Raw genomic sequence first — 15658 nt, 5'->3', positions numbered from 1 at the left:
CTACATATATATATATATATATATATATATATATATATATATATAATACTAAGATAAAACAAAAACTAACACTTTTGAACTGGACAAAATTAACAAACAGAAGGAAAAGACATTTTCTATTGTAAAGCATAAATAATTTTTATTTAAAACATATTGAGATAGTTTGTAATAAGTAGATATGTATAGATACCTTCCTTAATTATTTGGCTAATTTTAGAAAAGGTACATGATATTTATATATTTTGTAAAATTTTATTAGATGTTTAATATAATGATAAAGTTTTGAAGCTAGACATTATGTGATTGCCAGTTTTGATACTTTGACTGTCTCTAACAAATCACATAAGTTGATTGAATCTTGGTGGTCCTCAGTGGAGATTTTATAAGATTAGCTTCTAGAAAATTCAGTTGGGAGACTGATAGCAGAATCTACTAACTGATATCAGAGTTTGATACACTGGGAATTTAATTTTAAAAAGTGAAGAGACAGTCATGTGATCCCAAGGACAGTTAAGGTTGGGTTTTAGTGCTGCCTGGGGGTTCTTCAGGTATCAAATGGAAGGGAGGAGAGCAGAGAACATTAAGAGAAATATACCAGAGTCTAAAGTCTTTCTGTCCATGAGTGAGACTGGATTATATGTACACACGAACACCCAAGCACATACTTTATATAGATGAGGTAAGCAGTTTAAAGAGTCAAGAAAGAATAATGTAAATCTAGATGGAAGTTGATAGAAAACTGGGACTTTTCTCTGTCAACAATTCAGGCAACAGTGTGGCTTCCTGCAGTCTTCATTATAAGAGGTTATTGTTACCTGATAAATCCAGAAATTCAACAGCAAAGAGTTGAGATCCTATGTGTGACACGTGGCAGAAAGCACGGCTAAAAGGCAGACCTTTTCTGCCTCATGTCTTGATTGATTGTGATCTTTGAATTTTTGGGATTTTTTAATTTATAAACTAATGAAAAAAGGTTTTTTTTTTTCAGAGTATTGAGATGGTAAAAAGACTCCAAAGATGATTTTATTTCTCCTATTGAACATATTTATTTCTTTCATGTAGCTTGTAGCAAGATTTCTGATTTTATAGTGATTTTATTCATTCTACAATATGCCAGTCTCTGTTCTTAAGAGGTAAGTAAAATTTCTGTCAAATCAATAAATTATAAACATTTATATTTGCATAAGTTAACGTTAACAAATCATTTTTGAAGTGACAGAATTGTCAGCTCCAGTTTAAATTATGACTCTTGCTCATGACAGGTAACACCACTCAAAAGATTACAAGTGACTGGTTTTTGGAATATGTTAACCTCCTCCCTTTTTTCAAAAAGAAAATTTAATTCCATAACATATTCCAATGTGCATAATGATGACTTTTCTAAACTATACTCTATGTTCAAATTATTGTTTGGCAAATGTATAAAGAAAAGAAGATACATTTAATTAACATCCCTTTTAACCATACAATTGTAGTGTCAGAATCATTCAGACATTTCTCAGTAGGAAACTGACTAATTGAATTAACAACTACATTTTTGACAGTTTCTGTGAATGGTCAATATTTTATTTGTCATACTCCTAAAAGGCATACTATAGGTCAAGAATTTGTAAACCAAAATTTTATAAACAGAAAATTATTTTCCAACATTTACACACGACATAATGTATTGTCCTTTCTAATGTTGTCTTACTGCAAGACCCAGATCAAGCTCCCATAATCAGGAAACATTCTGTTCTCTGTTCTCCCAAAGTTCTTTTGCTAAAAGGTAAACTTCATACCATTTTCCTTCTTAAATGGCGTCCCATTTCTCCTTAAGAAAGGAATTTTTCCCTTTCCAGTAACTCCTTAATTTCTCTTCGGATCCTGCCTCAGAAGGGCCTCTGCAGCACCTGCTGTCACAGGCTCTGATTCCCACACCATCATCGTTCTCACAATCTCATGTGCAGCAATAGCTGCCCTATGTGGTTGACTCTATTCCCGGCAATTTTGAAATAGTAGCTGCGGGGCTGCGTCCCCAACACCCCAGCCGCTTGCTAGCTCATGCCCGAAATAACAACACACAAACTGTATTCATTTAAGAACTGCTTGGCCCATGAACTCTAGCCCTTACAGGCTAATTCTCGCACCTGGACTAGCCCATTTCTAGTAGTGTGTGTAAGCACCCCAAGGTGCTCTTACCGGGAAGATTCTAGCCTCCGTCCATCCTGGGAGAATGGAGCATGGTGTCTCTGCTCCAGAGAGCAGAGTTGTCTGGTCTGTCCGGGAGCAGAGCAGAGTCTGACCTCCTTCCTCTTCCTTCTGTTTACTCTTCCCACCTATCTTTTAACCTATCAGGGCCAAGGAGTTCCTTTATTGCTTAACCAATGAAATCAACAGATTGATATATGACACTCCCACATCACGGCAACGTTGCTAGCATCTGATCACTTTCTCCTAGATTCCTTGCATGTGCTGTGGAGACATGGGTCTCAGGCAGGAAACACTTTCCTTCACAAAACCACCAACAAAACCTTACTGAGCATTGCTCAGTAGATCTATGGAATAAGAGTGCACTTTAGACTCCATACCTTTAGATGCACCAATGTGAGATTAGAGCCAAGTGAAACACAAACACAGGATTCAGGCTCAGTCTTCAGCATCATCATGATGGTGCTAGGCACAGAGCTACCATTGTGGCTGCATGGTACCTAAGTCACGGTGGAGAGGCCACCACCTCAAAGAGAAGCCTTAAGTCAAAAGTCATTCTCAAGTTTTAATGTTTTCAGTGTACTTAATGATCTTTCATCCCTGTTCTTTCCCATTTTTCTCTCCTGGGAAGCTCAACACATCTCTCCTATCTCTTCACAGACTCACCCCTATTTCTCTACCCACCTAAGTTTGTAGATTTTCTTTAAATTTATCTTTACGTTTTATGTGCATGAATGTTTTGTCTGCATCCGGGATTAGGTCAAGCTTTACCTTGCCCAAGTTTTGTGCTTTCTGTGAGTTTATGGGCAGCTGCTCTGCTCTGTCTAGATGATGATGTTTTCTTAGACTCAGCCACCACCTCTGCCTTTTACACCTCTTTTACCACCTCATTCCAAATGATCTGTCGGTCCTGATGGGAGGGGTGTGGTATAGATGTTCCCTTTAGGGCTGAACAGTTTGTATTCTCTTTTTAACTGCACCTTGTCCTAGTTTTGGGTCACTGTGTTAATGCTGATCTACTGCAAACAGATGCTTCTTACATAAATCAGTTTTCCAATTAGAATTGTAATAGTTTGTGTAGTTATAATGCTGCTAATACAAAATGATTTCATGTTTTAGCCTAAAATATATCTAGAGATGTGATAATGCTGAGGTTCTAATCAAGTTTCTTATGTAATTTTTAAGTAGTCCTTAAAGACATTTATTAAAGTGTTTTACACTTAACTCCTGAGCTACATTTTAGGTGTTTATAGATCACAGGATTTTGACCTTCAGCAGCTCACATGGGAATGAAACAAATTTAAATATCCAAATATTACAAGCGCTTAGTGCATACAGGGAAGGCCTTCCTGTGTTGGCTTGAAGCCAGACTCCCTCCGAGAAAGCATTCTGTTGAGGATGACTGAACTAATTATTTTATAGCTTAGCTCAGAATTTGGGCAGGTTGGGTATGGTTGAACGAAGAGAAGAAATTTTCAGTAATATGACAAATATCTAGAACTGTACAGAAGTATAGGTCTGTAAATAGTACTGTGCAGCATAGCTTAATGCAAAAAAAAGAAAAGACCTGCAACAAGTTGATACAGTTGGCCCAAACTGTAACATAAAGGGTGAATATAAGGTACTGTGTAAGGACCCTGTGCTGACTCATAGAAGGTAGGACCCTAGTGTAGGCAATTTGGAGTTGAGGGCTTGTAAGCACAGAAATGAATTGATGTTATGCACTTTAGAGAGTAGAGGGACCTAGAGTTTATTAACTCTAAGTTTATTATTAAAGTTTATTATTTTATACTTAGAGTAGAAGCTGAGCGATGGGAGAATTAGGCTTCTTTTCTTGGAGTCTTATTTTTTTTAAAAAAAGGAAAAAAAAACTATCTTTTTTCATTGTACATACCAATCCAAGTTCCCACTCCCTCCCATCCTCCCACTCCCTCCACTTATCCCCACCTCATTCCCCATCCACTCCTCAGAAGGGTAAGGCACATTGTATTGGGTAAGGTCCAAAACCCTCCCTACTATATCTAGGCTGAGCAAGGTATCCATCCAAAGAGAATAGTTTCCCAAAATGTCAGTATGTGAAGTAGGGACAAATTCTGGTGCCACTGCCAGTGGATCCTCAGTCTCTCCAAGCCATGCAACTGTCAACCACATTCAGAGAGACTAGTTTGGTCCTGTGTTTGTTTCTTCCTAGTCCAGCTGGTGTTAGTGAGCTCCTGTTAGCTCTGGTAGACTGTTTCAGTGGGTGAACCCATCACAATCTTGACCTCTTTTCTGATAGTCTCATTCCTCCCACTCTTCAGCTGGACTTTGGGAGCTCAGTCCAGTACTCTGAACAATTTAGATAGACCTATAAACTGCAAGTTTGAGGCTGTCACCAAAAGCTTTCCCACCATAAAAGCCCAGGGCCAGATGGTTTTTGTTAGAATTCTACCAGAACTTTCAAGAAGAGCTAATACCTATGCTTTTCAAAGTTTTCCACATAATAGAAACAGAAGGAACATTGTCAAACCCTCCCTATGAGGCTACAGATACAAGGAACACATCTACCTAAACATAATAAAAGCAATATACAGCAAACTGACAGCCAACACCAAATTAAATGGAGAGAAACTCAAAGTGATTCCACTAAAATCAAGAACAAGACTAAGCTGTCCAGTCTCCCCATATCTCTTCAATATAGGGCTTGAAATTCTGGCTATAGCAATAAAACAACAAAAGGAGGTCAAGGGCGTTTAAATTGGAAAGGAAGAAGTCAAAATTTCATTATTGGCAGATGATATGATATTATATATAAATGATCCCAATTACTCTACCCAGGAACTCCTACAACTTAGAAATACCTTCAGTAATATGGCAAAATACAAGACCAACTCAAAAAATAGTAGCCCTCCTATGTACAAATAATAAAGAAGGTGAGAAAGGATTCAGAGAAACATGAATTTTAACAATAGCCACAAATAACATAAAATAACTTGGGGTAGCACTAACCAAAGAAGTAAAAGACCTGTTCTACCAGAACTTTAAGTCTTTGAAGAAAGAAATTGAAGAAGATACTAGAAAATGGGAAAATCTCCCATGCTCTTGGATAGATAGGATCAAAGTAGTAAAAAAGGCAATCTCACCATAAGCAATCTCTAGATTCAATGCAATCTCCATCAAAATCCCAACACAGTTCTTCACAGACCTTGAAAGAATGATAATCAACTTTATATGGAAAAACAACAACAACAACAACAAAAAACCAGAATAGCCCAAACAATCCTATACAATAAAGGAACTTCCAAAGGCATTACCATCCATGATATCAAGCTCTATTACAGAGCTACAGTAATGAAAACAGCTTGGTATTGAAATAAAAACAGAGAAGTTGACCAATGGGAAATTGTGTGTGTGTGTGTGTGTGTGTGTGTGTAGGAAGGGAGATTAGAAGGGGAAGATGAGAGGATAAGAGGAGTGGCAAGGAAAACTAGAGGAAAAGCAATATTCGAGATGGAGGGAGGACAGAGATGAGAGCATGGGAAGAGATATCTTGATTGAGGGAGCCATTGGTTAGCAAGAAACCTGGCTCTAGAGAAATTCCCATACATACACAAGGATGACCACAGCTAAGACCCTGAGCAGTAGAGAAGAGGGTGTCCAAACTGGCCTTGTCCTGTATTCAGACTTACTTTCTTTTTTTATTTTTTCTATGAAATTTATTGAGCTCTACATTTTTCTCTGCTCCTTTCCCAGATTCTCTCCTTCCCACTTCAATGCTCCCTCAAGGTCCTTATGTTCCCAATTTACTCAGGAGATCTTGTCTTTTTCTACTTTCTATTTCCCATGTAGATTATATCTATGTAAGTCTCAGTGTCCGCATTGTTGTCTAAGTTCTCTGGGATTGTGGTTTGTAGGCTGGCTTTTTTTTTTCTTTATGTTTAAAAAGTGACTATGAATGAATGCATAGACACTGAGAGAAACAATTATAAAATGAGACCTCCTGAAACTGAAAAGCTTCTGTAAAGCAAAGGACATGGTCAACAAGACAAAACGACAGCCCACAGAATGGGAAAAGATCTTCACTAGCCCCACATCAGACAGAGGTCTGTTCTCCAAAATATACAAAGAAATCAAGAGATTGGACACCGAAAGATCACATAATCCAATATTTTTTTTTTTTCTAGACAGAGTTTCTCTGTAGCTTTGGAGCCTGTCCTGGAACTAGCTCTTGTAGACCAGGTTGGCTTCAGATCTTAAATATCACCATAGAACCTTCATCCAGGAACTGATGGAAACAGAGGCAGAGAATTAGGCTTCTATTGTGAAAAAACAGAGCCTGAACTCATGTAAAAGTCAGCCACATTTTGAAGTCAGAGTCTGGTTGAATTCTTGATGTTTTAGTGTCTGCTGTGGTTCACTGAGTAACTGAAAGACATAGTCATTAAAATAATATAATTGGAAGACTGGATGAGGGGTAGAATATGGAGAAATACTGAGTTTAAAGCATCTAATAAAATATACCACTAGTGGGAAATTCAACATATCCAAAGAACAGGCGAAATGCTTCAGTTTTGAAGATACAAATTTGGAAGTCTCCCTGTGTTCTTTTGTTTATTTCTTTATATTTGTATCAATAGAGAAAAAAATTATTTTCCTGTTGGCTTTAAGAGTGTAACCTGAGTAACATGTGCAAAGAAAGGTTTTACTTTGTTTAAGCAATATATTAAACATCGAAGGCCCATGAATAATTTAAAATAGTTTCAGTTCATTTTCTCCTTTTTATCTTTTTAATAGAATATTTATATGTTGTCCATTATTTATCTCTCAAGAAGAATACATCCTCACATCCTTATATTAACAGGAAATTGAATATGGGCCATTACAATGAAGTCCTTTAGTGATTTACTATGACAATGACTAAGCTTTAAAATTATTTCTAAGAAAAAAAAACACCACGTAGTCACCTCATATATTTGTGATTTTTTTTTTGCATGGAACCTCAATGACATCATAATCAATCTTTTTATCCATGTAGAGAAACTACAGATGAAGTAGCTGAAAGAATCTAGCTTGTAAACTAAGAATCTTGAGTTTTCTAGTTAGAAAATTTGCTTCAGATTTAAATAATACCGTGATCAATTGTTTCTTGGAATGTAACAGTATGCTGATAATTATTCTTAATGTTTACCACACTAGTAAAGTGATACCTACTGTGTCTCATGAAGAATAAAATATAAGTTGTAGCTGGAAAGCTGACTCAGGAGTGATGGACACTGGCTACTTTTCTAAAGGACACAGGCTCAGTTCCTGGCACCCACATGATGGCTCAAAATGTCATTACTTCTAGTTGCAAGAGGGCATCCAATACCTTCTGGCCTTCATGAGTACGAGGCATACGTGCAGATCATGGACATACATGCAACAAAATATCCATGTACATTAAAACAACAATAATAAAAACTGTATGTTGTTTATTAGACTTCATAATACTCTTTTATGGATGAAATTTGAGGAATAATAGACAATATTTACTTGGTTTTGTTGATGTGCCGCTTTCTCATTACTCTTGGTATGATGTAGAGGTCCAAAGCTCTCAATGCTCATTGTGTGGGTGAGAAAAGGAATACACATTTGCTTTCTGCTCTTATAAACATGTATTTCTATGTTTACCTTCCTGTCTTGTGTAGGTATTTTATCTACCAACAGAGGAAAAGTAACTGTTCCTACAGTCAGTTAGGAGTTTTCTAAATTTTGGTTGATGATCAGAGTTGACTAGATTTTATAGCACAAATCAGAAAATGAGACTGACCCTGGCTGTGACTGACTACTCTAAGTTCTCTGAACAGACTCTATGACAAGGCAGGGCCCAGTCCCTGTCTCTCTCAGCTCATGCACCCCATCACAGTTTTACCATCCCTTCACAATGTCTACCCTCAAACACTGGGGGTTCTGAGGACCCTGCTCAGGTTATATATTTTGCCTACTACACCTCATGAGCAATGTGTCTAATGCACAGAGAGATTGATGGATCTTTGGAAGTGCTTTAATGTTAGAAGCCTAATTCTAATCCAGCTTGATGAGAAAATACTGAGTCAGAACTTACAGCATGTCAGAGTCTTCCATGAAAATGACGATAGAAATTGGCTAGTTTCCTACAAGAGCTATGGTAGCTAAATTCTCACAGCCTTTATATATTAGTGTATGTTTTCATAATATAGACTTAATGGTGGCAAGAGGCACTATGCCCTGTTACTTAGAATTTGTAGAGCTTGCCTTAATGTTAACTCAGTATCTGCATGGGAATAGTCATCTACTTCTAATTCCTGAAAAGACTAGCTTTGAAATTTTATACAACATTCCTTAACTCATCTAATATACTTCAAGCCTCAGCTTCTATGCTCCTTGGCAGCATGAGTTCCAGTAAACGTGACATTAATTTTAAAGAACATTTTCCACAAGAAGGAAATTCCAATGTAGAAAGGCATGTAGTTCAAATTGCATGTGAAGGTCATGCATATTATAAAATAACAATGAATAATTAATATATTGTGTTCATTTTTATCTATTAGGCTATTCAAAATGTAAAATGAGAAAGTGGGACTAGTTGAAAGAGTGATGATACACATTTTATGTAGCATTCTCTTGATGTATAATAGAAACCATGAATGTAAGTATATTATATTTGGGAGGAATAAGGGAGAAAAAATGAATAAACTCGAGCATAACAAAGAAATGTACGAATGTATATCCAAGGAGTAAAAAAGGAGGAGTGAATGTAAAAGCTTCTAAAATGACATGTTAGGAATGAGACAGATTCTGACTCAGTTGACCTAACAGTGTTTTAGGTAAAGGCCTGGCAGGGTGAATGGGCAGCACCCGGATGCTGGAGAGAAATGAAGAAGCTGACTTGATATTGACAAGGAGAACTAAGAGTTTGGAGAGCCCAGCTAAAGTGACAGCAGAATTCTTGCTTATGGACAGCCATCAGGAACAGGAAAGCTCAAACTCAGAGACTGGGTGAGAAAAGAATTCAGGGGAGCCTGGGTGGAGTTTGGTTCAGGAGAGGACAATACTGTCACAGTTAAAATTACTTGTCTCTCTTATCTTTTGTGTTTGACATTTTGTGTATATTGAAATGCAGTCATGCAATCGAATGGTCCTAAGCATTGCTTGCTGAGCTAGGATTTACACACAGAAGGAGGAAGGCACTGTAATTCCAGCAAAGCCATGGACAGATTATTTTTACTCTGAATTCTGCAATACAGCTGTGTAAAATCTACTTTCGGTCTCATGCACACACATACACACCTACAGAAGTGTAAAAATAGGCTTCCCTGCTTCACTCATGTGAAGATGTGCATATTATAAGGTTATCTGTGACTGAATCAGCATAGCACTTAACTATTTTTGATCAATTGTATTCTAGATTTCTTTTTAAAGTTTATTCTTCTCTCATATACTACATCCCAACTAAAGTTTTATCTGCCTTCTCTCCTTCCGGAATCCTCCTATACCTTCCTTTTCTAAAGGGAAATGAAGAAAGAGTGAATCTGGGGGAAAAGGGATATCAACCAAACTTGAAATAGCAAGTTACATACCCTCTTATTTGGTCTGGATAAGGCAACTCAGTGGGAAGAAAGGGGTCCTAAGAGTGCATAAGGAGTCAGAGACAGCCTCTGTTCCCACTGTTATGAGTCCCACAAGAACACCAAGATACACAACCATAACATATATGCAGAGAACCTAGGTGAGACCCATACAGGCTTCCTGATCATCATATCAGTCTCTTTGAGCCTCCATGAGCCGTGGTTAGTTGATTCTGTGGACTGTGCTCTTGTGGTGTTTTTGACCCCTCTGGCTACTGCAATCCTTCTTCCCCCTCTTCCATAGAATTTCCTGAGGTCCACCTGACATTTTGCTGTGGGTTCCTGCATCTGGTCCCATCAGCTGCTGGACAAAACCTCTCTAATGATGTTTCTGCTAGACTCACTTAGGTTGACTACCATAGCAGAATATCATCCGAACCATTTTCACTGCTGGTCGTGTTTGGTTCTAGCCTAGGTCTCTAGGCTATCTGGACTGTCTGGTTCCTGGCCCTCAGACAATGTCAGGAGTTGGCTCTCTCTCTTGGCATGGGTCTCAAGTTGGAAGAGTCATTGCTAGGCTATTCTCACAAGTTATGTGTCACCTTTACTCCAGCACATCTTACAGGCAGGACAAATCATAGGTCTAAAGTTTGTAGCCGGGCTAGGGCCACAGTCCCTCTGCTGGAACCTTCCCAAGTTACAGAAGATGGCTTGCTTAGACTCCACACTACAAGGAGTCTTCCTTAGCATCACTCTCCTAGATTCCAGGGAGTTTCCATGGCACTAGGTTTCTACCTTGCCCCAGAAATTCCCTCTGACTCCAGTGTCTCTCCCAGCACTCTTCCTCCCATCCCCACCACACCCAATCCCTCCTTTTCCTACCCCCCACCCATCCCTATTATACCTGCAAAATCTATTTCCCCTTCCCAGAAAGATCCATGCATCCCCACTTGAGCCTTCCTTGTTACTTAGCTCCCTGGGTCAAGGGATTGTAGCATGATTATCCCTTCTAAGTAAAGAGTTTGAACTTTCATATACCAAATATTTGCTGTTAAGTACTTGCTTGAAATTTTAAAATTTTACCAATGCTTCATAGTTAATAAGTTGAACAACTAACTGAAAATTGCAATTATATTTAACAAATGAAATGCATGTATCCACAATACCATCCCCTTTCCTAATGTTCCATATCTGAAAAACATGAGACAGTTGGAACATTGGGAATAATAGACTAGATTACTCTTTGGGCCTTTTAGCCATGCAGTTCTTTGGAGAGCTGTTGGAAGCCCTTCTTCACAGGCAGGGTATTCATCTGAGTGTAAGGGCTGTCTGTTCCCCATGAGAAAAGAAAGTTCAGCATTTGAATGGCGCTAATGAAGTTCCTTGCTGTGCAACACAGAGCATGAAATTTGAGGTTGTTGGTGTGAATCAGTCTCTAAATGGAATAGGCACTTCGTCAGTCAGAATTGTGCTGCTTTTGTAGCAGATGCCACGAACAGAGACCATTTCTCATTTCCTTCTTCTATGTGAGGACAACCCTCCAAACACATAAGCATAATATAGATTAGAGTGCAGCTTAGTATTTTAAAAATGATGAAAATTTTCTACTTTAATAAATCACACACTGCAGGAACACCACCACCATGGCTGGAGATTTCTTCCCCAATCCATTTATCCCTAGATTTAGAAAAACACCTAATTTATCCATTTCTCATTCAAACATAAATCAATGATTTTTATTGTGTCTACTTTCTAGCTAACATAACCTTTTGTTGTGGAATATTGGCATTCATTTTCAATACTCTATGTGATCCTAATCCTAATCAGATCTATCAGCATTTGTCTATGAGTCTGTGTCTTTTTCTGACAACTGAAAAGATCTTGCACACTAACATTTTATATGGTTTGTGGTTAAATTCATAGGACAGTCCTCACTGCTTTAGAAATGTGCAGGTGATAGGCTGCTACCCTACCAAACCCAAGAAGAGCAAACTCTACATGTTCTAATCTCTGAGCTTCCCTTTCCACCTCTTCATGACTGACATGCAGCTAACTTCAACACCAAGATGTTGTGGTAAAGCTCATACTGTCTGCTTAGTTTTATTGCTACTATAACTCAGTAAGTTTTTTTTTTTTGGACAATTTTTGTAACTATTGAGTTTATCCAGCTGGAAAACTTTGAGACGATGGTACCTAGACAGATAATACTATTGTCAGTCAGTGTGGGAAGAAAGCAGTTTTCTGGCTTAATATATATCAAGTGAAAGGATAACTTTAATGCTTTATGTTATAATTACCTGACACTTAAATGCTTCAATTGTTTAGAAGGTTTGGTGCTAGGAGATTAAGATACCTTGTAATATATCACACAGATATTTTCACACCACATAAAGAGTCATAAAAGAACTAAAGTATTCCTTTATATTAAACTAGTTAAATTAGCCTTAACTCATATAGTAGGCCTTCAGTTGCAAGTAGGTAAAAATAATATAATAGTACAGTTTGACATTTGGAGGACTATTTTGCTTTATAGTTTAGAAATATTTTAGTAAACTTTGTGTATTACTGGTAAAAACCACTGTTGTGTGAATTAGATGGTGATTTTTATTAAAATTGAGAGCATTTATTCATCAACATTGCACTTATTATCTGATAATATGTTAGAACATACTTTGGTCCCTTACTGTACTGCTGTGTGTCACTAACTAGGAGCTGACTGAAAGCTAAAATGCCTCTGTGTTGTCCTCTGGACAGTCATTTTACTGTCTAATTCCAGATCACGGAATGTTTATAAATTACCATGAAGGTCTCTCCCTTTTTCTTATTACAGAAAAGTCAAAGATCAAACTGATAATATATCTGATAAGTGGAATGATACAGTAAATTTAATAAGAGAAAGAAGGAATAGACAATTTACTTTATATGGTAATCATACTGAATTGATTAAAAACAGGTTTTTGTATAATGGTGCAGAACTCTTAAATGATGATTTAAATCTTGAATAAATATACATGATCCTGGTATCTCTCATGAAATCTTACTTAATTTACTTTTTATAGTTTATTTGAGGACATTTAAGATTAAATTTTTAATAAGTTATCATTTAGGTCTCAACTTACACGGGTCTGTATTGTTCATAGCTGCTGTTTATATTAGATCAAAACTTGATAATATAAGATTAAAAATCACTGCAATATGAAGCTTTTTTCTAGCTTAAATTTCATATGATATTTACTTAGGACCATCATTCAGAAAAAAATTATCATGCTTTCAAATAAAGTTAACTGTAGCAAAAATATCTTAGTACTTTCATTTAGGAATTTTCTCAACTTTTCAATTTGGGAAGTTATGGTGAATTAAGATGAAAAATCCTAAGTGGGACTCATATCCTAGTGGGTGACTAACACTGAAAGTTGAGGAAGTGGAGAGCTAAAAGGTGTGGATTATGTGTTGGGTGGGACACAGAGAAATTGTCCAAAAGGTACAGGTGACTATGTTACATCAGAGCTCCGAAATTGAGCATCCCTCACCTGACTCCATAGTCTCTGAACTTCAGGTTATATGGCATGGCTACTTTCCTCATGAAAAAGGAATATCTGTTCAGACTCTTTGCTGGGCAGCGAGTCAACCAACAAATTAATGAGGACGCATGTTACTCTGAGCCTTAACTGTGAAATAAAGTTAATATATACTTTAATGATGTCTTCTTAATTTGCCTCAAGGATTTGTTTTTGCTAACTATAATTCTGCAAACATCAGAAGTTTTGAATGAATGTATTATTTCACAGAATTATAAAATACTGAATCACACACTCAACCATTTTACATATTAAGTAAGCATGTGCATATTTAAAAGTTGTATTTTAATCCTTTATGATCTCCTTTTTATGTATTTTTGTTTGCTTCAGTGTTATTTACAGGCCATTGAAGTCAGTTGAATTTGGCATGTAAAGTCATCTTTCTCTGAAATCTTGACAAAGTTTAAAAGTGCTTCATAAATGGTTTCTAAAGACCAGAGTTCCTGATAATTTGCCTATATACTGACAAGTTTTAAAATGCTTTTTTAGATAACCATATTACTCACTATGAAAAATGTAGTAAGCGGTATTGCATTGGTTACGGAGGTCAGAGTACCCAGGCCAGCAGCACTCCTTTGTGAGGTTCAGATTACTAAGCTTTGAGATACCAGGAAGAAATTCCAGGTGATTGAAGACTGTGAGGCCAGTTTCATTTTGAGAATTAAATATTATAAGAATAATCTGACCTACTCTTCACTCTGAATAAATCAATCATTAACTCAAATGAAACAAAACTGGTTTTGTTGGTGGTGGTGCAGTCCTGACATTGTATCTATGGTAAGGGGTTCTTGATGAAGCTTAACTGTGTTGTTGACTTATCTCCTGTTACATAAGCTTTGTTGAGGGAGCACACTCTGGACAATCTACAATCTACTTACTTATGTCCTTTGACTGTGAAGTGTTTGACTCAGAGAACTGACCTTTAGAAATGATGAGCTCTGTGTCATCCAGCTGGAGCAAATGCGTGTGAGGAAAGGTTATGTCTCTTTGGTGGCATTCTGTCAGGCTGCAAAGCTAAGGTGTGTTTATTTGTTCTTTGAGAAGGAGCCTTCTCAAGGACAATGCTCTCTTTAGAACTTAAATACTTGCTAAAAAAAATAAACAAAAAGCTTCAGTCTTAAGACTCAATTTTCCCAGAAGAGTCCCAGTATGTCACTAGCAGCGTGGTTACAGAGTGGGGCAGGTCTGGTCCTTAGGTATACCTGGTGGAAATGTGCAAGAATTGCAAAGCCTGACCTACTGTGTGAGTCGATGGCTCTCTGCTGCGTGGCCTTCACTCATATTTCTTTTAAAATAGAGCTGAGAGGCAGCTTGAGTCCTGATCATGGTGCAGTCATTTACTTCCCCACAGATTGCAGGGAATTTTTTTTTCTGGATAAAATTGTCAATTTATCAAGTCTCTGATGTCAGGTAGTCATTTTTGTTATTTGCTCTCTATCAAGTCTAACAGGAACCCTTCTTAGTTGTTTAACTTTGTGTTTTCCAACCCTCATTTCAATTTCTTATAATTTCAAAATTACTAAAGTTAGCCATAGTTCTCTATGTATGCCTATAACACTTTATTTTCTGATGACAAGGTATTGCTACTAAAAAATCTGAGTCCATAGGTTCAAATAAGTATCCATTTATTCTTCTCTGACCCACCCACCTCATGCACACACACAGCGTACGTGTGTGTGTGTGTTTGTGTGTGTGTGTGGGGGGCATGTCAAAACACTGATGTACGTGTTGGTAGAGGCCAGAGAGGAATAGGTGTCCTCCTCTGTCATTCTCCTTTTATTCCTCTGACACAGGGTTTGCCACTGAACCTGGAGCTAGGCTAGTAGTAACCAAGAAAAGACCCATATTGTCTCTCTGGTCAACAGTACGTGGTTTGTGATCATGCCCTGTTTGGGGCACTGTTACTAGCAACAGTGGTCTTGCATACCAAGCCATATCTCTATCCCCTATCATTTTACTGATGGTAGAAGTGGTAGCATTCTGGCAATGTGCTTGAAGGTGAATTTTATTCATAGCAGTTACATGTTCTCTAAGCAAAATGCCTCTTTATTATTCATAATCCACTGTAGCCAAAAATTAAGTCCTCAATTAAAGCTTGATGACCACAACTCAAAATATATCCAAAAAAACCAAAAACTAGATTTAAGTACATTTTCAGTACTCAAGTCCAATAGTCAAGAATATTGATTAAGATAAAGATCAATTTGTTTTAATTATAATATTTGTATTCATTGATCAAAACTTATATTTTTCTACTTGAAAAATAAATCTAATGTGTCTCATGCTAAAACATGAGAAACATATAAATGTCTTGAAAAGGTTCAT

The 15658-nt window shown here is 37.2% G+C and overlaps 1 protein-coding gene across 1 annotated transcript in view; it reads left to right on the top strand.

The window, feature by feature from the left end:
- The window catches only part of Spag16 (sperm associated antigen 16), an 896526-nt gene that overhangs the window by 219626 nt on the left and 661242 nt on the right, over positions 1-15658 (top strand). The window lies entirely within an intron of this gene.

This window comes from Alexandromys fortis, unplaced genomic scaffold, assembly GCF_014885135.2.
Source record: "Alexandromys fortis isolate MF-2015 unplaced genomic scaffold, M_Fortis_MF-2015_v1.1 scaffold_40, whole genome shotgun sequence".
Taxonomy (NCBI): Eukaryota; Metazoa; Chordata; class Mammalia; order Rodentia; family Cricetidae; genus Alexandromys; species Alexandromys fortis.
This window is presented reverse-complemented; position numbering and strand designations above follow the sequence as displayed.